The 22,121-nt window shown below is 47.4% G+C and overlaps 1 long non-coding RNA gene across 1 annotated transcript; it reads left to right on the top strand.

Annotated features, from left to right (window-relative positions):
* The first annotated feature begins 1,816 nt into the window (after positions 1–1,816).
* Positions 1,817–18,017, top strand: LOC120396931. Its single transcript, XR_005593548.1, has 3 exons — positions 1,817–1,868; positions 17,153–17,212; positions 17,650–18,017. It is a non-coding gene; the product is annotated as an uncharacterized LOC120396931 (long non-coding RNA).
* The last annotated feature ends 4,104 nt before the right edge of the window (positions 18,018–22,121 follow it).

The following is a 22,121-nucleotide window of genomic DNA, read 5'->3' as shown; positions in this document are numbered from 1 at the left end:
GTCCATCCCTAGAGACAAGTAAGAATTTATTCTCTTTTTAGGGCCTGCACTTCCTTATGTGATCTAAGCTCCCCATCTCCCCAGCCATTGTGCCAAGCTGTGCGGGAATTTATACAGACACCAACGTTTGGCTTTCATGTTACAGAAAATACCGGAGCTTTCAACTAAGCAACCTGGCAACTCAGTCCCTTCAGGGCCTGATTTGCAAAGTTAAGAGACAAATGCTCCGTTCGGTAATCTCTTTAGCCCGTTCCTCCTTGTAGTTTTAAATTCTAAATGAGTTTGCATGTAGCAGATGGCTCCCACAAATGCCTTCTCTCAGAAGTTTGAAGGGGAGCCCCCCCTCCCCTCAGCAACCCAAACAGTTGGGAAGAGTGAAACTGCTTGAGTTTGAAGACACCTGCTATGCAGAATTGTAGTCCTGGGATTGGTAGGGCAGTCTGGGGGTGCTTTATGCTAAGCTCTTCAGGGCTCTGTCTCTTTCTGTTTTACATTTAAATACAATGCTTATTTTCCGGGAGACAAAATGAGAGAGGCAGTTTACACAGGGTTGTTACAAACCGGGCAGTCTGGTGAGAGTCCAGAATAACAGCCCCAGGAAGGAGGGCTGTTGTTGGAAGCTATCTATGGTAGGTCCCATCACCTTCGTATCTGAGTGCCTCACAACACCCTGGTGAGGTAGGTGCTATTATCCCCATTTCACAGGGGAGGAACTGAACATAAGAACATAAGAGCGGCCATACTGGGTCAGACCAAAGGTCCATCTAGCCCAGTATCCTGTCTTCGAACAGTGGCCAATGCCAGGTGCCCCAGAGGGAATGAACAGAACAGACAGTCATTGAGTGATCCATCCCCTGTCGCCCATTCCCAGCTTCTGGCAAACAGAGGCTAGTGACACCATCCCTGCCCATCCTGGCTAATAGCCATTGATGGACCTATCCTCCATGAACTTACCTAGTGCTTTTTGAACCCTGTTATAGTCTTGGCCTTCACAGCATCTTGTGGCAAAGAGTTCCACAGGCTGACGGTGCGTTGTGTAAAGAAATACTCCCCGAGGCACAGAGAGACTAGGGCCCAGATTTTTAAAGGTATTTAGGCATCGATGGGCTCAGCATTGCTACACCTGACTGATTTAGGAGCCTAAATCTCCTTTTTGAAAGGAGCCAAATCCTATCAACTGCCCTAAATACCTTTAAAAATGTGGGCCTAGGTGACTTGCCCAAGGTCACCGTGGTACAGCAGGAAATTGAGCCTGAGCCTCCACAGTCCCAGGCTGGCACCTTAACCACTGGGCCATGGTGCTGCTAAAGAGTGGAGCCTAAGGGAGTTAGGCACCCAACTCCTATTGAAAGTCAAGGGTGTCCGTGATCTGTCCGTTTAATTCATTACAGTGTGCAAAGCCTTGGGGAAAAGACAGGGGTTTGAATGTGTGGAGATGAGTTCCTGTCTGCATCCTGTAGAACTTGCCATACCAGTATTGCCCTGGCCTCTTCTTTTGTCATTCAGTGTTGAACGCATTCTATGCCAATATGCATTTCCTCACCTTTTGGGGGCGAAGCCAGACTTTAAGGCACCTGCTCCCCTACATGGTGTAAACTTTGCTTGTGCCAATCAGAAACGAACACAAACAGGTTTTGGGCCCCGTCCCCTATGACACTTCTATGATGTCATAGTGGGCCTGCCTGCCATGTGCAGGCAGGAGAGGAGAAAGAAAAACGAATCCTGTGTATACCCGTGTATCCTGTGTATACCCGTGTATCCTGTGTATGCCCGTAACCGAGCCTGATCACCTCGAAGCCTCTCTCTCAGCTCACGTGTTTCAAACAGAGCTTCTACGTTTGCCGGTCGTTATGCGTTGGTTTGTATTTGTAAGTATCAGTTATTACTAAATGCTGCATCTTTGTTTATAAATATTGTTAGTAGATATTTTAGTCATTGTGTGTTTTAAGTTTCATTAACTCTATTAGCTAATCATACGCTCCTCCCTTACCCCTTGTAATTATCCCCAATAAAACTTTAAACTGATTAAGTTTAGTGTGTGTGTGTGTCTGCAGTTTGCATCGTGACCCACACTCTCCTTGCATCCCTTACCAATATAGTCTGTTGCCACGTGCAGCCTGGTAAATAACAGGCCTGCATTTTCTTTCGCCCCTGCAAGTCCGTGGCAATCCACAGAATGTATGGCCCAGGGGTCCACATTCTGATTGGCACGGGTAGGTGTGTGCCCCACTCCTGTGGGAGCCCCTTGGGATTCCCAGGCTTTATTTAACAAAACAAAGTTTCAATGGGAGCTGCACTGGAGTGGCTGTGAGAGGAGTTTGGCCTGCTCAGTCCATTTACAAACCCACTGGGAGCCAAGTTACCTTTCAGTGCCTGTAGCCTGTAGAGTGTGTGTGTGTGTGTGTGTGTGTGTGCATGTGCGCATACTGCTCTCTGCTGGCTGAAAGCTGAAGGGATCTATTATGTGTGTCATATGTACCATACTGCCAAAAGCTAAAGGTGATTCTCCATTAGCTGCACTGTTAAAAGCCTATGCTTTCAGGACAAGAGGGTGCAGGTGCTCTCTGTGTAGTTGCTGTGGCATTTCCATGGTTCGCAGCATAGTGAGGAAATCCTAGGTGCTCGCAGATTTTAAACCTGTTGCCAGCATGATAATCCCTCCTGTACGACAACTAAATTCTGCCCTTGGATGTGAGTGTTTCCTGCCCGCTGAAGTCAGTAGAAGCTATATGAGCATAGCAGACCCCAATTCTGTTAAATGTGTTCATCACTGGCATAGCACCCAGCAGGACTGGTCTTGTGCCATACAGTCAATCTCCAGCCTTTTCCCCAGTAGCTAGCGTTTTATGGTGAATAAAAAGGACAAATCACAGATAGTCGATGCCATCCTACCTGAAGCAAGAATGCGTGTCACAGGCTGCAGCAAAATTCTAGGAGACTGAATTATTCGGCTCTAGGAAACATATCCCGATACAACTGCTGCTGTGAGGTGCACTGTCTTGGAAATGAATTAGAAGCTTACACACAAACACCCTCTGAAATCAGACGATTGCAGCTTCTTATCTAGAAGGAGAAGTGTGAGAAAAACGTGTTTCAAGTATGTAATGGGCCAAATACGTAGTGGGCCAAAGCCTGGGCAAAGCTATGGAAATCAATGGTGATACCTAAATCAGGGTTCAGTTTGCCTCGTCGGTCAGAAAGAGGAATGGAAGGGAGAAGGTCAGACTTTTGGTGTCACTAAGCAGCCAGAAGCGTGGCTTTCCAAAGGACTGTCTCTGTGACCCAAGGGACATAGTGAGCTGCAGGCTCTGCATTCAGTGAGTTTTCTTCGCTGATGATTCCACCTCTCCAAGTTCTGCTTCATTTGTTTGCTGGAGTCAGTCGGTGTCACGCCGTTACCTGTCGTTACTTTCCTTTGAGCAGTCAGAACTAATTTCCCCGGAGAACTTTCTCCCCAGCCTCATGCATTGCACATTCCCAGCTCAATCCAAGTTCTCTGCCACAGACTCCTTCTGTAAACTGGGGCAAGTCACGTTAATCAGTCTGTGCCTCGGTTTCCCACTGGTAAAACAGGGGAAAGTTTGACTTTCTTTCTGGCTTTGTCTTTTCTACTTAGACTGTACACTCTTTGGGCAGGGACTGTGTATGCAGAGCTCAGATGGGATATACTCATAATGCAGGTGAGGTACAGTGGTTAAGGAAGAGCTGAAGGACAAAATCCTTGGACGTTTCAGTTATCCTCACGCCGCTACTTCGCTCTTCACTGACTCTACCCGCAACCATGGCCGTACCCATTCTGTATTAGCATTCATAACAGCTTGGGCATATTTTACATTTGCTACCATTAAAGTAATCGGCCTGTCATCTAAACTGGCAAATGGATTGGGCGGGGGGGGACCTACCCCACTGGAAAATTAATGTGTGTGTACGGTTCAGAGCCAAGCAAAAAGTTGCCTTGGAGCGACTAATTAGCTGCGCTGATGACAAAGGGAACATAAAAAGAAGGTACGTTTTAAAGGCAGCTCTCTAACCAAGGTACTCAAACAGCCATTTCCATCTGCCTGGGATGAGCAACTACGCATGAATTAGGCTCCTGTGTACCATATGTCTGTTTGTTTCCATCTTTATCCTCTTTCCAAAGCTGTTTGAAGACAGAATGCCGGGTTAGTGGTTTAGAGGTCAGACAAGATCAGTCCCAGGCAAATATATAAATAAATAAACCCTCTGCCTAATCATTTTTGGAACGGAATTAGCATAATTTGTCCCCACGTTAGATGTTTTACCGACAAAGGCAGAAATGAAAGGAGACAGGCGATAATGAATGGCTAATATTTGCTTAATAGAGTTAAATAAAATAAGCTTCCAATGTCATCACTGTCAGAAACAGAGATCTAAATGATTGCAACCTTTCTTTCTCTTTGGCGCTGCGTGGAGAGGGCCTGTGGTATGCTTATAGCCAGGGGCTGGCGGAGGGAGCGAGCCGTTATGCGTCTAATTGGAAAGGTATCAAAAAGCCAAACAAGCCCTTTGCAATTAACTCTGTCTGTATGGCAAAACCCTGGTCAAGACGTCACCTGGCATCTGCTCTTGGGACATTCTCGATAGAGGAGAGGGTCAAAGCTGATGGTAATGTTTTGAGAGGGAGATGTGCTTGAGGGGCTGTGAATTGCCCCTCTGCCATTCTTCAGGGTGAGTTCTGTGCTGCTGGAAAGCGCCAGGTTGACCATCCTAGGGGTTGAGGCCACAAAACAGGTATCAGGCAGGCAGTGGCAGTGTTGTTAATTAGGATTGTTTACTCATTGAGTGCTGTCAGGGCATAAAGCACTGGGGGAGACAGGGTCCTGCCTACAGTCCAGATCAGACACATGCTGCAATTCAGACTCACAATGTGAAAATCACTCCCCATGCAGAAGGCCAGCCCATGGCCTATGCACCACTTAACTTCTTCTTCAACCATCCCAAACTAACAGGGGTTGGGAAGAAATTTCCCCTATGGGCAGGTTACACCATAGTTACACTACTGTGGGTTGCCTTGCACAGTCTTTGAAGGATCTGGTGTTGGCCACTGCCAAAGACGGGATACTGGAGAAAATGGACCCAGGGTCTCATCTAATATGGCAAATCTAGTGTACCAAAGTTCATCATCCAGCACTGATCATCCTATGCACTGAATTCAGCAGGGGTCCTGTGGAAAACTAGTATGTGATTGTGGAATTCAAGACTGTATCATAACGCATATGCACAAGAGAGTCGAATTAAAGATGCCCAGACAACCTTTGTCCTGCGATTTCCTTGCTTTTGAGTGCTTGACTTTACAAATTTAATGATTTAACACCCTTTCGAGTGTGTAGTCTATGTATATCTTGGTCTCTCTCTCTCTCGTGATGTATGGAATGAAAGCGCTCACATATAGTTTGTGGGTCAGAGATAAGGTTGTTTATTATAAGAATTTGGCTCATCTCTAATTCCTGTGAAGTGCATTTCTGGCGCGTGGTGTAAAATAATGAAAGCCCACGGGTTGGTGTAAATTAGACAGATCATCTGTCAGATAGCACTGGGCATATTAATGCAAATTTCTGCCTTCAATGTGGCATAAATAGCAGGGACATTGAGAAATAAAGGAGGAAAAACAGTTCCATAAGAGTTATCGCACAAAAGGGCATCTTTTCTCCTAGAATATAGCATCCAGGGGAGCTCATTAAACAGTGGAATGAGGAAAGCTGGATGGGTATGACGGGCTACAGACGTTCACTTCTAGAACGGGTTTCAGAGTATAAGCCGTGTTAGTCTGTATCTGCCAAAGGAACAGGAGTACTTGTGGCACTTTAGAGACTAACAAATTTATTTGAGCATAAGCTTTCATGGGCTAAAACCCACTTCATTGGATGCATAGAATGGAACACACAGAAAGAAGATATTTATACATACAGAGAACATGAAAAGGTGGGAGTAGCCATGCCAACTGGAAGAGGCCAATCATTTGAGATGAGCTATCATCAGCAGGAGAGAGAAAAAAAATCTTTGAAGTGATAATCGAGATGACCCATAGAAGGTGTGAGGATATTTTAACATGGGGAAATAGATTCAATTAGTGTAATGACCCAACCATTCCCAGTCTCTATTCAAACCTAAGTTAATTATTATCTAATTTGCATATAAATTCAAGTTCAGCAGTTTCTCTTTGGAGTCTGTTTTTGAAGTTTTTTGTTACAAAATTGCCACCTTCAAGTCTGTCACTCAGTGGTTAGAGAGGTTGAAGTGTTCTCCCACTGGTTTTTGAATGTTATGATTCCTGATGTCAGATTTGTATCCATTTATTCTTTTGTATAGAGACTGTCCGGTTTGGCCAATGTACATGGCAGAGGGGCATTACTGGCACATGATGGCATATATCACGTTGGTAGAATGAGCCCCTGATGGTGTGACTGATGTGATTAGGTCCTATGATGGTGTCACTTGAATAGATATGTGGACAGAGTTGGCATTGGGCTTTGTTGCAAGGAGAGGTTCCTGGGTTAGTGTTTATGTTGTATGGTGTGCAGTTGCTGGTACTTGCTTCAGGTTGGGGGGCTGTCTGTAAGCGAGGACTGGTCTGTCTCCCAAGATCTCTTTCAGGATAGGTTGTAGATCTCTGATGATGCGCTGGAGAGGTTTCAGTTGGGGGCTGAAGGTGACGGCTAGTTGCGTTCTGTTATTTTCTTTGTTGGGCCTGTCCTGTAGTAGGTGACTTCTGGGTACTCTTCTGGCTCTGTCAATCTGTTTTTTCACTTCAGCAGGTGGATATTATAATTTTAAGAATGCTTGATAGAGATCTTGTAGGTGTTTGTCTCTGTCTGAGGGATTGGAGCAAATGTGGTTGTATCTTAGAGCTTGGCTGTAGACAATGGATCGTGTGGTGTGTCCTGGATGGAAGCTGGAGGCATGTAGGTAAGTATAGCGGTCAGTGGGTTTCCAGTATAGGGTGGTGTTTATGTGACCATAGCTTATTAGCACAGTAGTGTCAAGGAAATGGACCGCTTGTGTAGATTGGTCTAGGCTGAGGTTGATGGTGGGATGGAAATTGTTAAAATCATGGTGGAATTCCTCAAGGGCTTCTTTTCCATGGGTCCAGATGATGAAGATGTCATCGATGTAGCACAAGTAGAGTAAGGGCGTTAGGGCACGAGAGCTAAGGAAGCGTTGTTCTAAGTCAGCCATAAAACAACCATTTTATGTTTATGTTCTAGAACAATCATTCATGTCTACCACAGCCCAAATAGACCTCCAAAGCGGTTACCATCTGAAGGCTGTTCTGTGGGAAGTGAAGTCCCATTTCTAGCGGGGTGATGGTCACACCACAACTGGCACCAACTGATACGCTTGTGGGCAGTCACTGGCAAGAGGACACAAATTAGAGGGGGCCTGGAGATCGGATAACTTCTCAGCCCGAGGAGGAGGCCTGTCCAGCTTACACTGGGGCCATGGGAAAGCACAAACTGATGCAACCTGTTTTGTGGATAAATATTGAACCTCAGTATCTAGCTCCACCTAGGCAACCCAACATCCGTGAAAATCTCGGAGGGGTCACCGTCACTGAGGGGGGAGGAAATGGCCTCGGGGAAGCAATCTGTGGTTTATACAAGACAGCCTGTTCTGCTGACCCCCATATAGGGCGGTGGGCTGGAATGCCCCTCTATGGTGAGGGATAAGGCTGCGTCTTGGCGTCTCCATCCAGTCTCCTTAGAGGCTCGTGAAAGCAAGGCAAACTGGGAAATGTAGTCCATCATGGCAACCAGCCTTTAGTCATAGCAAGGCCTACTGGGAAATGGGAGGTGTATATGAACAGCACCATTCCCAGTGAACAGTGAGAGACCTGGAGAAAGTCAATGCATCCAGGATCTCTCTCCTGCAAGGAATAGGTAAGTAAACCTGTTTTCCTTATATTTTATTTTGTAATCATTTCTTTTGTAAGGGCGCTGGGACAGACACCTCGAAGAGTTCCTGGGGCTGCAAACAGTATTGTCAACCTCAAAGACCAAAAATTATAGTCAGATCCCCCCAAAATCATAAGATTGGTCCAAAAAATCATGAGAATTTTTTTTAAAACAACATGTTATTGTGCATTTTTCATTCTGTCTTTTGATTGTTGAATTCCCCCTGCTTATGCTTAGTGTGTGTGTGTGAGAGAGACAATTAGTACTGTTCACACTCCCAAATTTATTGGTTAAGGAGATTTTGCCCTCCTCACTGCAGTTCTCACCCCCACATCTGCCTGTGTCCTACCCAGCAATTAATCCTGTCCCCCAAACTTCCAAATCAACCTTGTCTCCCCATCAATTCAACCCCCCACTCAGCCACCACCTCATCAGTTCAGCCCCAGCTCGTCAGCCTCCTTTCTGCTCCTCTTCACCCCCTCTCCCAGCCCTGGGGGGCTGCAGCAGACTCTCCTCCTCTCATTACAGGCTTGGGAGAGATTCTAGGGGTTCCTTCACCCCCTCTCAGGCAGGGGAACAGCTCCAGAGGCTCTTCACCCCAACCCTCTCCCCTTCCCAGACCAGGTGCTGCAGGGGGGGAGGAGAAGTGGTACTGTCCTGGCCATGTTTCTCACTGGATGGGAGGAGGCAGTGCAGCCACTCTGAGCTGCAAGTTTCTTTGCACCCTTGGCGGGGGAGGGATAGCTCAGTGGTTTGAGCATTAGCCTGCTAAACCCAGGCTTATGAGTTCCCTTTGGGGGGGCCATTTAGGGAACTGGGGTAAAAATCTGTCTGGGGATTGGTCCTGCTTTGAGCAGGGGGTTGGACTAGATGACCTTCCAGCCCTCATATTCTATGATTCTTTGCAAGTGGAGGGGAGAGACAGAGCTGGCATGCAACAGGGGGCTGGAGCTTCTTGTGTCATTTGCAGATGGTCTCCAGCCACCTCTGAAATCCCACCACCTGAGGAAAAAATCACAGAAGTTAGTAATAGTGAAACACTGAGCCTGGGTCTGTCCTTTCTGCTCCCTTTTGCACCAGGTTAATTCACCCACATGAGTGGAATTTTCTCTCGTCATGTTCCCAGGAATTTCTCTTTTGCTGATCTGCCTGTGACAGTAGCACTTTGCCTGGCTCTGGCCTTGCCTAGGCCTCTTCTCCTGCCTTCCCGACCACACGGCTCTGTTGAAGGCAAGCCACCGAGGTGCATCTTACGGCCGCCCTGGGACCCTGAGGGAGGGCACCAGATGTGGTCTCTTCAGAGAAGACAATACAGCCCCAGTCCATGTTATCTTTTTGACCTAAACTACACAAGGCTGGAGGAAGGATGAGTATGTATCCCCTGGGTCCCTGTCCCATGGGCTCCTTTTCCCAGCCTGTGTGGACCCAGGAACCATGTAGTGTCCTTCACAGGGTCTAGAGGAGGGAGAGATGGTGCCCTGAAGGCAGCTAACGCAATCTCCTTATTTTTGGGGGCTCCTATAGAGGAGACCTCTCCATGTACAGATCTGGGATGGTTGGTCCTGACCCAGGAGCAGCCAAGGTCTTTATTTTCCATCTCATGTGAAGATGGCTTCTCCTGTATCACAGGTTCCTCCTAAATCCATAGGGGAGAACTGGCTCACAGCTGACAGGGAGGAAAGAGCGCTCACTACCGAATCAATAAGGGGCTGATCTTGCCAAGAGCTGTTGACCTTGATGGATGTTGGAGGAATGCAGCATCTGTGAGGACTGAGCCTCAAGTAGAGAATACAGAACAATGTTGAGACTATAAAGAGGCACTGCTAATTTGGTTCATATTCAAAAACCTTTCATGCCAGCTGTTGTACAATGTGCAATCTCTTCTTTACTTGTGTATTCTTTATAGATACCTCATGGAGCTGCAGGATTGGTGCGACACCCCCAGCTCTGGATCAGTCTCTAGGAGTAACCCTTTCAGTATGCCAGACCCCCTAGGGGTCTCGCTCTTTCTCTGAGGCAAGCCACATGGCTTCACCGCCTCCTTAGACTGGAGCCCTGAGCCTGCCGCACTCCTGCTTCAAACCGGAGCTCTGTACAGCACGTCCAGCACTCTCATCTTCCCCTCACACTGTCCCAATCCTTTGTTCTCCAGCTGGGAAATGTTGCCCATCCCACCTGAGAGGTGGGGAAATCTCCCTCCCTCCGGGTCGTTGATTGCTAGGTGTCAGTGTCCTGCTGATTGGCTTTGCCATTGTCTTCACATATGGGGTCGGCCTCCACCACTCTCTTTCCAATGCCCCATTTAGTCTCAGGGCACGTCTACACGTATAATGCTTCATTGGAGCAGCTGCACTGCTGTAGCACTTTAGTGAAGATGCTGCATGCCACTGGGAGAGAGTTCTCCCGTCGGTGTAGTTAATCCACCTTCCCAAAAGGCGGTAGCTATATCAGCAGGAAAAGCTCTCCCCTCCAACATAGTGCTGTTTATATGGGGGGTTAGGTCGGTATAACGACACCCCTGAGCAATATAGTTCTACCAGTGTAGGTCTGTAGGCCAGACCTATGACAGCAAGGCAATATTCATACTTACTGCTCTCATCCTGCTCTGAGAGCAAACACTCCTTCCCCCACACTGGTTGATAATGCGGAATATAGGGGAAACTGAGGCATGCATAGGTTCCATAAAAATGTTACAAAAATTCCCACTTGGTCATAATATATCACTTCCGTTGGTAGTTTGTTCTAATGGGTAATCACTCTTCAAAATGTGCGCCACTACCTTTATCAACCAAACTTGTAGTCTCACCAAAGAATGAAATCTGGTTGGTCTGACGAGTCCTATTTTCCATGTTGACTGGCACTCGTTTTATTCCTATCCCTTAATTCTTTATTGATCGAATCCCAGATCAACTTTTCTATTCTTTTGCCCACGATTGCTGTCAGGCTATAACAGACTAATTATTACCATCTCATCTGTCCCTTACCAGTTGAGATCACCTCTAGGACTTACCACCTTTCTTACCTGAAATGTGTTGCTCTGACAAGCTTTAGGAGCTGCAAGAAATCCTTTGAAAGCATTGCACACCACCCAAGATGCCCAGCCTACGTAGACTATAATCCCCACTAATCGGGCACTCACTCCGAAATATGCCTGGGAATCCAGGCCGCCAGCTGGGTTACTTTTATTGTCCGACCTGTCCCTGCCACTTTCTGCAGAAGTGCAACTGACAAGCCCAGAAACACGATTTCCAAGAATGGACCAAAAAAACAACAACCTTGGAACATTTAATCATCTTTAGCAAATGGGCTAAAGGCAGCATGCAGCCTCTCTGCTCTTGGTTCCCAAGCATGCTGCTGCCTGGAGGTTGCAGGGCCGGTCAGCCCCTGAAGGATACGCGAAAGTGGCCAGTAAGAAGGGCACCATGACACGGCTGCACTGGGAGGCGGCTAATAAGGCCCATCAGGAGTTGGCAGCCAGCCATTACTTTCCTGCGATTGCTGCTGCTCTCTGTTTTCTCCCGAAATCCATGAATGAGAGACGTTTACGTGCTCACTGCCCCATGTGGTAAATTGGCTCATTGGGCGCAAACCTTCCTACTGGATGGGAACAGCCCCCAGCTCCTGCTCCCCCACTGCGTCCCCTCTGAACGAGCCTCTGCAGCTCTGGCTCTGCTGTGCAGCTCAGAGCGCTGCTTTTGTGACACACAAACAAACACCCAAAGACACCTGCACCACATCTGTACGGCAACACCACACACACATGTGCACGAGTCGTCTGCACAAACGCACACATTGCTTACTGTGTGTAACACACACACACCCACACACACACACACCCCTTATGGTTTATACACACAACAGCACGTGCACAGACAAATCCATCCACTGCTTACTGCATACATCCCATGGCTTAGTGTATACCCCCGGACACCCCTCTACTTACCACTTATTGTATACACACACACACACATTTCCTGGGTACACACCCAGAGACATGCACATGCCCTTGCACGCACGCTGCATGCTACACACAGAGAGAATGTTGTTTTCCGGGGCTCTCCTGGGCTGCCCCTTCCTGCCCCCCGGGAGTAATTAGAAGAGGTGACTCTGTGCTGCAGGTCTGGTTGATCAGTGAAAGAGGGAGATGCTAAACTCTCCCTTTCCGCAGCCGAGCTCACGTGTGCGCCTAGGTGGAGGCGGTGGGGCGGGAAATAAAACCTTCAGCAGGGCTCCCACACGCTGTGCTGTGTGATCATGCTGCTGATGCCCATAACACATGGGCTCGCAGGCACAGATTACATTCCTCCAGCCACACAACTGAACACTGCTCAATTCTCTCCTCGTCCGTCTTTCTCTCTGTCCTTCCCCCTTCTCTAGGCCTTTCTCTGCGTGTGTTTCTCTCTCTCTGCCTATCACTATCTGTAGACGTTCAGGCACGAGTTTGGGTCACTTCTGATCCAATTTATTTATCTCATCCCTGAATTACAACATTCCCGTCCCAGACTGGCACAAAGGACACTGCAGAGAGATTTGACAGGAGAGGTGTGATTAGCGTGACCAGATGTCCCAATTTTATAGGGACAGTCCCGATTTTGGGGGCTTTTTCTTATACAGGCACCTATTACCTCCCACCCTTGTCCCATTTTTTTACATTTGCTATCAGGTCACCCTAGGTGTGATTGGTTAAGTCAACCAAACACCCCAACGCAGGGCCTTGTGCTCGCTGTAGGCCACACAAACCCTGCACTGGAGTCAAACCATGGGAAATGAAGGGTCTGAAGGGCGTGAAACAGGGTTTTTTTTGTTGTCCCTTATCCAAGCCTCAAAGAAAGACGGAAGTAAAGGCAGTGTGCAGAGAATGGCCCTGACAGAACGGTATACGCCAGGTGGCTGGGGGATGGGCATTGGAACCAGCCAGGTTTCTCTCTGAAACCATAGGGACATCACCAACGCAACAACTTTCCAACCGTAGCCGAATCCAGACCTAAGGTAAGACACCTCGTCTCTCTGGGCCTCAGTTTCCTCATCTGTAAAGTGGGGATGGGGATACTTCCCTACGGCCTGGGGGTGTCGGGAGGGACTCAGCTACTTTGGTGATGGGGACCGGATAGGTGGTGCCCCATCTCTTCATTGTATAATGCGACTCGCCTGCTGGTGGGACTTGCTGAAGGAGGTAGAAAGGTCTGTTCTCCAGGGCCTGATTCTGCAGGAGCTGCCCCTTCCCCCACCTTTTTGGTTCCCCTTTTCCTCTCTCCGTGGGCAATAGGTTTTCTCTGCTCAGTTGGGCAGAGGGAAGGAAGGACCCCTACTGCCCCCGAGGGCAGAGAGCCCCTGCTGCACTTCTGGCGGGAGAAAAGGGAGCTCCATGCTGCTGCTTCTGATGGGGTGGGAGGAGCAGCCTCCCTGCCACCACCACCCTGGGCAGGAGATGAGGGCACAGCACAGGGCTCAGGTTGTGGGGTGGAGCCAGGTGTTACCCCATGTCCTGTAGGGGGCAGGGCACAGCACAGGGCTCAGGTTGTGGGGTGGAGCCAGGCGTTACCCCATGTCCTGTAGGGGGCAGGGCACAGCACAGGGCTAGGGCTGGGGGGCGGAACCATAGGATACCCCATGGCCTGTAGGGGGCAGGGCACAGCACAGGGCTAGAGCTAGGGGGTGAAGCCATAGGATATCCCACGTTCTAGAGGGGTAGGGGCAACAGTAGGAGGCTAGGACAATGGGGCGGAGCCATGGGATTCCCTGTGTCATGCTGGAGGTGGAGCCACAGTGTAGAACTTGGGCTGTGGGATGAATTCATGGGATACCTTATGTTCTGGTGTGTCTGGGTGCCTGGATTGCCTTAATCTGTCTCTGCTGAATAGGAATCATCCATCTGGATGCATGGGTGTGTCTTTCCGGGCCATTTTCCAGCAGTGGACAAGCCCTGGTCCTTCTGTTTTCCTGGTAGGTTTCTCTTGTGTCAGACTTCTCCCCGCTTACCCCATGAGCGTTTTGACAGGAATCTTCATTTGCTCTCCACAGCCGAGGACAATCCACCAAAGCGGAAAGTGGCACAATTATATTTCGCCCACGTGGCCCCACCCAGAGAATGGCACATTATTCTTGTAGGATGCACTAGGGACAAACAAAGGGGAAGCCGAACACACGTGCAGCTGAAGGCCAGGCCAAGCAGTCAGTCAGTTAGAGGAATATGGAAGTGGGAGGGAGGGACGGATCAGAGTCCTTTCCAGAGAGATATGGGAACGCAGGGAAATGATTGTAAAGAAACCTTATCTCATTCTTGCCTGTTCCCCCACTGCCATCGGGATTATGCAAATGAACCATTCAAGTAGATTTCTTTGGTAATTAAAATCTCTGCTCTTTTTAATTAAACTTTCCCTCCAGACTGAGCTTTTTTTTTTTTCCAAGGGAGACTAATCCTTACAAGCCTCCCCCCCACTTCAAAATTGACAAGGCCCATCATGAAACGGTATTAACTCAGAGTTAACTTGCTGCGGAAGGACGGCAGTGTAAATTTTAAATCAAGGCTTGGGGCAAGTTAAGGGGGGGGGGCGGAGGAAGCTGGAGGGCTTGTGAGCCAAGAGCAGGAAGAGGAAGAAGTGAAAGGAAGAGACGATAGAAGGATTCTTAGGCCATGTCTGCACTACAAAATTAAGTCGATCTAACTTACAATGACATACAGCTGCCGCAGTAGTTACGTCGCTTGTGTGTGTCTACACTTGGCTCCTTGTGTCGGTGGTGCGCGTCCTCACCAGGAGCGCTTGCATCGATTGTACTGTCAGTGTGGGGCATTGTGGGAGGGCTCCTGAACCAGTAGCAGTTGACATAAGCAATGCGGTGTCTACACTGACACTTCCTCGACCTACCTATATCGACCTTGACTCTACGCTGCTCATGGAGGTAGAGTTATTAAGTTGGTGGAGTGGGGCAGTTACATCGGCGGGAGCAAAATTTAAGTGTAGACACTTCTGTAGTTAGGTCGATGTAAGCTGTAGTGTAGACCAGGCCTTAGATGGATCTTGCCAGCTACTGGGATCTGGCGGCTAGGAGGAATTTGCTAAGCAGGCATTAGCAGCAAAGGGTTGATTGAAGGACATTAATCCTAGAAGCCCTTTGAGATGTGCAGAGCCCAACCTTAGAGCTGGCCCATTAAGTAATGGAAAAACTTTCCAAGAGCTATGGTGGATTCATCACTGCCCATTTTAAAATCAAGCCTGGCTGTTTTTCTAAAAGATCTGCTCTGGTACAAACAGGAACATCAGAACAGCCATACTGCGTCAGACCAAAGGTCCATCTAGCCCAGTATCCTGTCTGCCAACAGAGGCCAATGCCAGGTGCCCCAGAGGGAATGAACAGAACAGGGAATCATCAACGGATCCACCCCCTGTCGCTCATCCCCAATTTCTGGCAAACAGCGGCTAAGGACACCATCCCTGCCCATCCTGGATAATAGCCATTGATGGACCTATCCTCCATGAACTTACCTAGTTCTTTTTTGAACCCTCTTATAGTTTTGGCCTTCACAACATCCTCTGGCAAGGAGTTCCACAGGTTGACTGTGCATTGTGTGAATAAATACTGCCTTTTGTTGGTTTTAAACCTGCTGCCTATTAATTTCATTTGGTGACCCCTAGTTCGTGTGTTATGAGGAGTAAATGACACTTCCTTATTTACTTTCTCCACACCAGTCATGATTTTATAGTTCTCAATCATATCCCCCCTTAGTCGTCTCTTTTCCAAGCTGAAAAGTCCCAGTCTTATTCATCTCTCCTCAGCAGAAGCCGTTCCATACCCCTCATCATTTTTGTTGCCCCTTTCTGAACCTTTTCCAATTCCAATAGATCTTTTTTGAGATGGGACGACACATCTGCTTGCAGGATTCAAGACGTGGGTGTACCATGGATTTATAATTCAGGGAAGTCCCATGGTCTGTGTTACGCAGGGGGTCAGACTAGATGATCACAATGGTCCTTTCTGCCTTTATAAATCAACAAGTCTATGATGAGACAGAGAGTTGAGCAGCTGCCGCCTAACCAGTTCTCTGGTCACTGCAGCTCCAATTAATTACTGCAGAAAAGACTGTGTTAAGAAGAGCTGTGCCTAACTGATGGGTGTAGGAGGGTGGGCAGGCTAATTAAGACATTAGGCAGTGGATACAAAAAGGCACAGGAAGGAAGTGGGGGAAGGGGGTGGGGGAAGGAGGAAACAGAGAGAGATTGCTCTTGCCTGAGGAGTGGATGGCTCCCTACGACTGTAGGTATAAGGATGGATAGTGTTCGTTGTAAATAAACTAGTATCAGAGGGGTAGCCGTGTTAGTCTGGATCTGTAAAAGCAACAAAGAATCCTGTGGCACCTTATAGACTAACAGACGTTTTGCAGCATGAGCTTTCGTGGGTGAATACCCACTTCTTCGGATAACGTCACCATGTATTTTATCAGCATAAAGGTCTCTGTGCTGTTTATGGACTTGAGCGGAGGCAGGAGTGAGCTGGGCCCTGCCACATATAGTTGCAAATTTTCTGCTAGACAAATTTTCTGTCCAAAAACACTGATTTGACAAAATCGAAACATTTCATGGGAATGTAACAATTTAGCCAACATTTCAACAGGAATATTCTCAAAATTAAATGTTTTGTTCAGGTTGAAACATTTCATTTAAACTTTTGCATTTCAACTTTTAAATTACATTCTTGTTTTACGATTGACTATAAAAGAAAAGTCAAAATGATGAAATTGAAATGATTGACCTTATTGAAACAAAACACGTTGACAAAGTCAAACAGAAATAGTTCTGAATATCTCACGATGTGGGAAATGCCTTTATTTCAACTCTTTGTTCTGACAGAATGGAATTTCTTGAAAAATGGAAATTCTGGTTTTTGTTCAGCTCTCCCGTACTCCCTCTCAATGATTACAGTGTCGGAAATAACCCTCCTTTGGCAGTGACACCGGGCCCAATTCATCTCCCATTGAACCCAATAGTAATAGCTGCATTGACCTGGCTGGTTGAATGGAGCCCATGGACTGTGTGGTGTATTAACTCCATTCCATTGCTAAGGTCTCTGGTTCCATTCCGTGACAGTGATGACTGCTCTTGGGATCCAGAGTTTCAACTGGAAATCTTGGAAGGGCAAACTCTCGCATGAGGCAAACTCTCGTATGAGACAACCAGACAAAATGTACTGGAGGGGACTAGAAATACAGTGAAAATATCTTTTTCTTCTAATATTTTTTCCAGCTCTTCCAGTTCCATTTGCAACTAAGAAGTCTAGAAATACCAGAGGACAAAATCAGAGAGGTATGTCTCAAGCAAAATCTAATAGATCAGGGAGGGCTGAAGGTCAGAAGAATTCCTGAAGTCTTGAATTTAAATCTGATTTACCTGAGAAGTCCTTAGATATTACAGTGATGGGACTATGGAAAACCCATAGACAGACAGACAGATATGAAAAATAATGTTATGGAGGGAGAACTAAATCAGACCTTTTTGACATTTCCTAGAAGTTTGGGTTGTGGCTGAGTTTTGGGCCAAAGTTTGTTCTTATTTTATCTAAATGAACTAGGGATGGGCCGAGGCTTGTAAAGTTTGGAGTCAGGTCCAGAGCAGAACTTCACCAATGCTTGGGGATGATGTTCAGATCTAGGATTTTGGTTTGACCCCCAATTCTAATCTGAAATGGTATGACCCATTCTTTCTTTCAAGTGATTTTCTCCTCCTCTCTCCCTCTGGGACAGACTGTTCCATAAATACCATCAGCTGTTTTAGTTGGGTGCAGGGAAGAAGAAAGAAGGTAGAAGGAAGGCAGAAGAAGACATACATGAGAACCTCCAGCCACTGGGATCTGGCTGCTAGGAGGACACTGCTGTGGAGGCTTAGCCAGCAATGGGAATACTATGGTGCTAATTGGCCAATCCACAGCCGAGTCCCCAGGAAGAATTCTGGCTGATACAGAAGTAAGCACAGCACGCTTCCTCCTTGGTATCCGGCCCCTGAGTGGATGTGCAACAGAAGAAGGGATCTCCTTGTTTACTATTCCATTAGCCATATGCACCTGCATCTCTGGTCAGAACCTGGCCTTATAGCGTTCTGTGGGGTGAGCCAGGCAGCCCAAAAGAATGTAGTAAAATCCCCTGGGGACTTGAGGATTGTCCTCAAAACTAACTTTTCCTTTCTTTCTTTCTTTCTTTCTTTCCATAAAAAATTGCTATTTTCAAGTAAATCAGAATCATCCTTGAGTCCAGTGAGGCTAGCCGGTGGTGAGAGCCATCAGTTCTGAACTGATTGCAGACACACACATAGCTGCAAAACAATTGCCTCCAGCTTCCTTGTCTTTTGGCCTGGATAGCGACAGGATAAGGGTTGGTCTACACCCAGCGTTTGTCTGATTTAGCTATACTGGTTTGGAAGACAATGTAGCTATATCGATTCAGACCCCTAAAGTTTATGCAGCTATACTGTTCTAAAAGCACTTTTGTCAGCATAGCTTTTCTCTGTACATTTGTAGAAATTAGCTTTATGGGTACAGTGTTGCCAGCTCTTGCGATTCATCATGAGTGTTACAATGTTTAGTGGGTTTCTCAAAGTCCCAGCTCCTGGAGTCATGTGAATACATGAAAATCAAAGCTTTCATTAAAACCAAAGTAAATTTCTAGCTCTCAGAGAAAAGCTTGGAAATGTGACCCCCCAATGCACCTCAACCCTCCGGAACCAGAAGGTGAATAAAAAGAATTCCAAATGTGTCACTTTTCTAAAAATCTCATGATTTCTGGGCCCCAGACTCATGATATTTGATTGCTTGAGGTGGGCAATACTGCACCTTAGTACCTGTCCTACACAAGGGCAATTCAAACGATGGGCTCCGGCAGTGATTTAAAGGGCCCGGGGCTCGCAGCCACCACTACTGTAGCTGGAGTCCAGGGCCCTTTAAATCTCGATTCAAAAGGCCTGGGGCTCTAAAGGCCCCGCCCCTTCTGGTTGAGGCCCTGCCCTTCCAGTTTAGGCCCCGCCCCTTCTCAGGACTCCGGGTACCTTTAAGTTACTTTCACCCCTGCCCAAAAGCTCTCTCTCTCTTAGCCTTTTCTCAGCTTCGTGCTACCAGTGCTTCTGTGGCTGTGGCTGGTGCTTCCTCACTGCCTTCTAGCTCAGCTTATCTGGTCCTTCTGCTGTTTCTCTCACAGACACAAAAACCTTCACAAAACAATAGTCAGAGAAACCCCTCCCCCACATGTGCCTATGTTTTATGCGGTGACAGGTACCTGTTTCTCTCTCATGTACCTGACCTGCTGTTGTTTCAGCTGTTTGGTTACCTAAAGGAGCTTAATGGCTTCTTTCAACTATTTAAAATGAAAGGCAGCTGTTCCCCCAACCCAGTTTCCAAGTGATTGAACCAGCCCATCACAATATCCTGAATGCCAGTGCTACCCCCCCGCCCGCTCCCTCCGCCCCCGGCACCGCATAGCTGCCCTCTCTGGCACATATATAACTGCACATTGTAACATCCAAATCGCAGCCAATAACCAGCACAGAAGGAAGATGCGTCGGTAACTAACTATAGTAGAGCAGACCCTAAAGGACAATAGTTCTTAACGCACATTGTCTCTTTAAATCTGCATCTTCTTCCCTACAGGGGTATTTTTATTTGGCAGTCCTTCCCTGGAAACACTGCAACACAACGGGCCCTAGTTTTAAACATTACACATTCTTCTGGGGTTTTTTTTTGTTTAGTATTGACTTTTTAATGCCACCTTTCATCTCTTATAGTTGTGTGTGTCTGTTTATGTGTGCGTTTATGTTTGTGTGCACTTGTGTTCATATACATGCACACAGATGTAATGTGGAACAGCAGGGTTTGCAATGCTAGAATAAGTCCAAGGGAGATGGATTATTAACCAGCCAGTGAGTCAGTCCTAGGCATGTCTTTGGTGCATTTATTTCATGTTTCTGCAACGTATCGCGTTTTTGTAACTCTCGTGCTAACGCCCAGTGCAATCAGAAGTAGCGCGCCTTAAACAAACGGGTCTCAGAGGGTGCGTCTACACAACAGCTGGGAGGTGTGATTCCCAGCTTGGGTAGACGTACACACACGCGTGCCACTCAAACTAGCACGTTAAGAATAGCAACGTGGACGTGGTGGCACGAGCAGTGGCCCAGGCTAGCGGTCTGAGTACAACCCCACCTAGTCCCCTGGGCACATACTGAGGCATCTAGCCTAAGTCGCCACTCATGCTGCAGTGGCCAGACAGCTACTTTTAATGGGCGAGCACCTATATGTCTACTTAAGATGGGAATCACACCTCCCAGCTGCTAGACACACCCTGAGGGTCAAGTTACTAGTCCGTCCTTTTTCTCTTCCTTGCTTTTTCCAGTTCCATCTCTGAAGCAATAAGGTAGAGCAAATGAAGCACTTCAAAGCTCCTAAAATTGTCCTCCCCCTTGCTGACCCCATGGTTGCTGGGTGCTGTTTCTGCGACCCAAACTGCCGGAGGAGATTTTAGCAGCAGATGTGAAAAGCGCCTGCAAAAATCAAGGCAGATATGAGTGGGATTCAGCAGCCTGGCTGTGGGATTTCTTCCATCGCAGCTACATATGCATGCACCACGCCAGTTTCTTATGTCCACTTAATAACAGAGCTACCATGTGAGCTTGTATTGCACATTGTCAGGGAACAGGAATCTGGGCACGGGTGGGTCCACTGCCGAATGTTTGGAGGGGAGGCAGTATGGGCTGGTGACCTGCTGCGTGTTGTGTGACCTCTCTGTGCTTTAGGCCTCGTGCTGCCTGTCCAGAGAGGGGTGAATTTCATCATCAGAGCAGAGTTTAATCCTCCACTGACCACTCTCCCAGACCCGAGGAAAAACATTCCCTTTTGTTCCTGGTTCTTTCTCCTCTCTTGATTCCGTCCTGCGGTCTCTGCTCTCGGACACCTATCTGCTTCCTCCTCCTCTGGGTGTAAATTATTCACTTGCATTCAGACATTGCATTGCACAGTCCTGCCTCATTGGCTGAACTTGGAACAGCAGGAGGCAGAGGTCAGGTGAGTCAATTTCAGCCAGGGATGAGCCTTCATGCATGAATCCCCTTCAAAATGAACAGAAACCCTTTTGCAGTTTCTTTTAAAACTCCTTTAAGATCATGCCCGTATCATTAATAGACTAAAATCAATGCAGAGCAGCCAGAAACTATTTTCTCCCTCACTTATCTGCCAAGGACTGAATCCAGGCTTTCCCTTGCATGAGCTGATGATATCTCCAGCACCTGGAGCAGGCAGGGCAATGCTCTCTTTAGTAAGGTCATTGCCTGGTGCTGAGGATTATGGAAACGTTAGCTCAGATCTGATGAGAAGGGCAAAAGAGGGACTGATTTCGCTCATAAAATATTTTGCTTTAAAATCTTCAAATTAGCCTTTATATTTTCTGAACGATTCAGGGTCTTTGGCTTCTTTTTTAACCTCAACTTCCTTTTTAATCAGGACAAATGCCGAGAAACTAATACTTTGCAGGATTAATTTGAAAGAAATCTGATGAGGTTCAAAAAGGACAATTGTAGAGTCCTGCACTTAGGATGGAAGAATCCCATGCACCGCTACAGGCTGGGGGCTGACTGGCTAAGTGGCAGTTCTGCAGAAAAGGACCTGGAGATTACAGTGGATGAGAAGCTGGATATGAGTCAGCAGTGTGCTCTTGTTGCCAAGAAGGCTAACGGTATATTGGGCTGCATTAGTAGGAGCATTGCCAGCAGATTGAGGGAAGTGATTATTCCCCTCTGTTCGGCACTGGTAGGGCTTTATCTGGAGTAATGCATCCAGTTTTGGGTGCCCCGCTACAGAAAAGATGTGGACAAATTGGAGAGAGTCCAGCGGAGGGCAACAAAAATTATTAGGGGGCTGGAACACATGACTTACGAGGAGAGGCTGAGGGAACTGGGCTTATTTAGTCTGCAGAAAAGAAGAGTGAGGGGGGATTGGATAGCAGCCTTCAACTACCTGATGCGGGGTTCCAAAGAGGATGGAGCTCGGCTGTTCTCAGTGGTGGCAGGTGGCAGAACAAGGAACAATGGTCTCAAGTTGCAGTGGGGGAGGTCTAGGTTGGCTATTAGGAAACACTATTTCACTAGCTCATGCTCCAATACGTTTGTTAGTATATAAGGTGCCACAGAACTCTTTGCTGCTTTTACAGATCCAGACTAACACGGCTACCCCTCTGATACT

This window comes from Mauremys reevesii, linkage group 2 (genome assembly GCF_016161935.1).
Source record: "Mauremys reevesii isolate NIE-2019 linkage group 2, ASM1616193v1, whole genome shotgun sequence".
NCBI classification, from domain to species: Eukaryota; Metazoa; Chordata; order Testudines; family Geoemydidae; genus Mauremys; species Mauremys reevesii.
The sequence above is the reverse complement of the archived record's forward strand: the minus strand, read 5'-3'. Positions and strand labels throughout refer to the sequence as shown.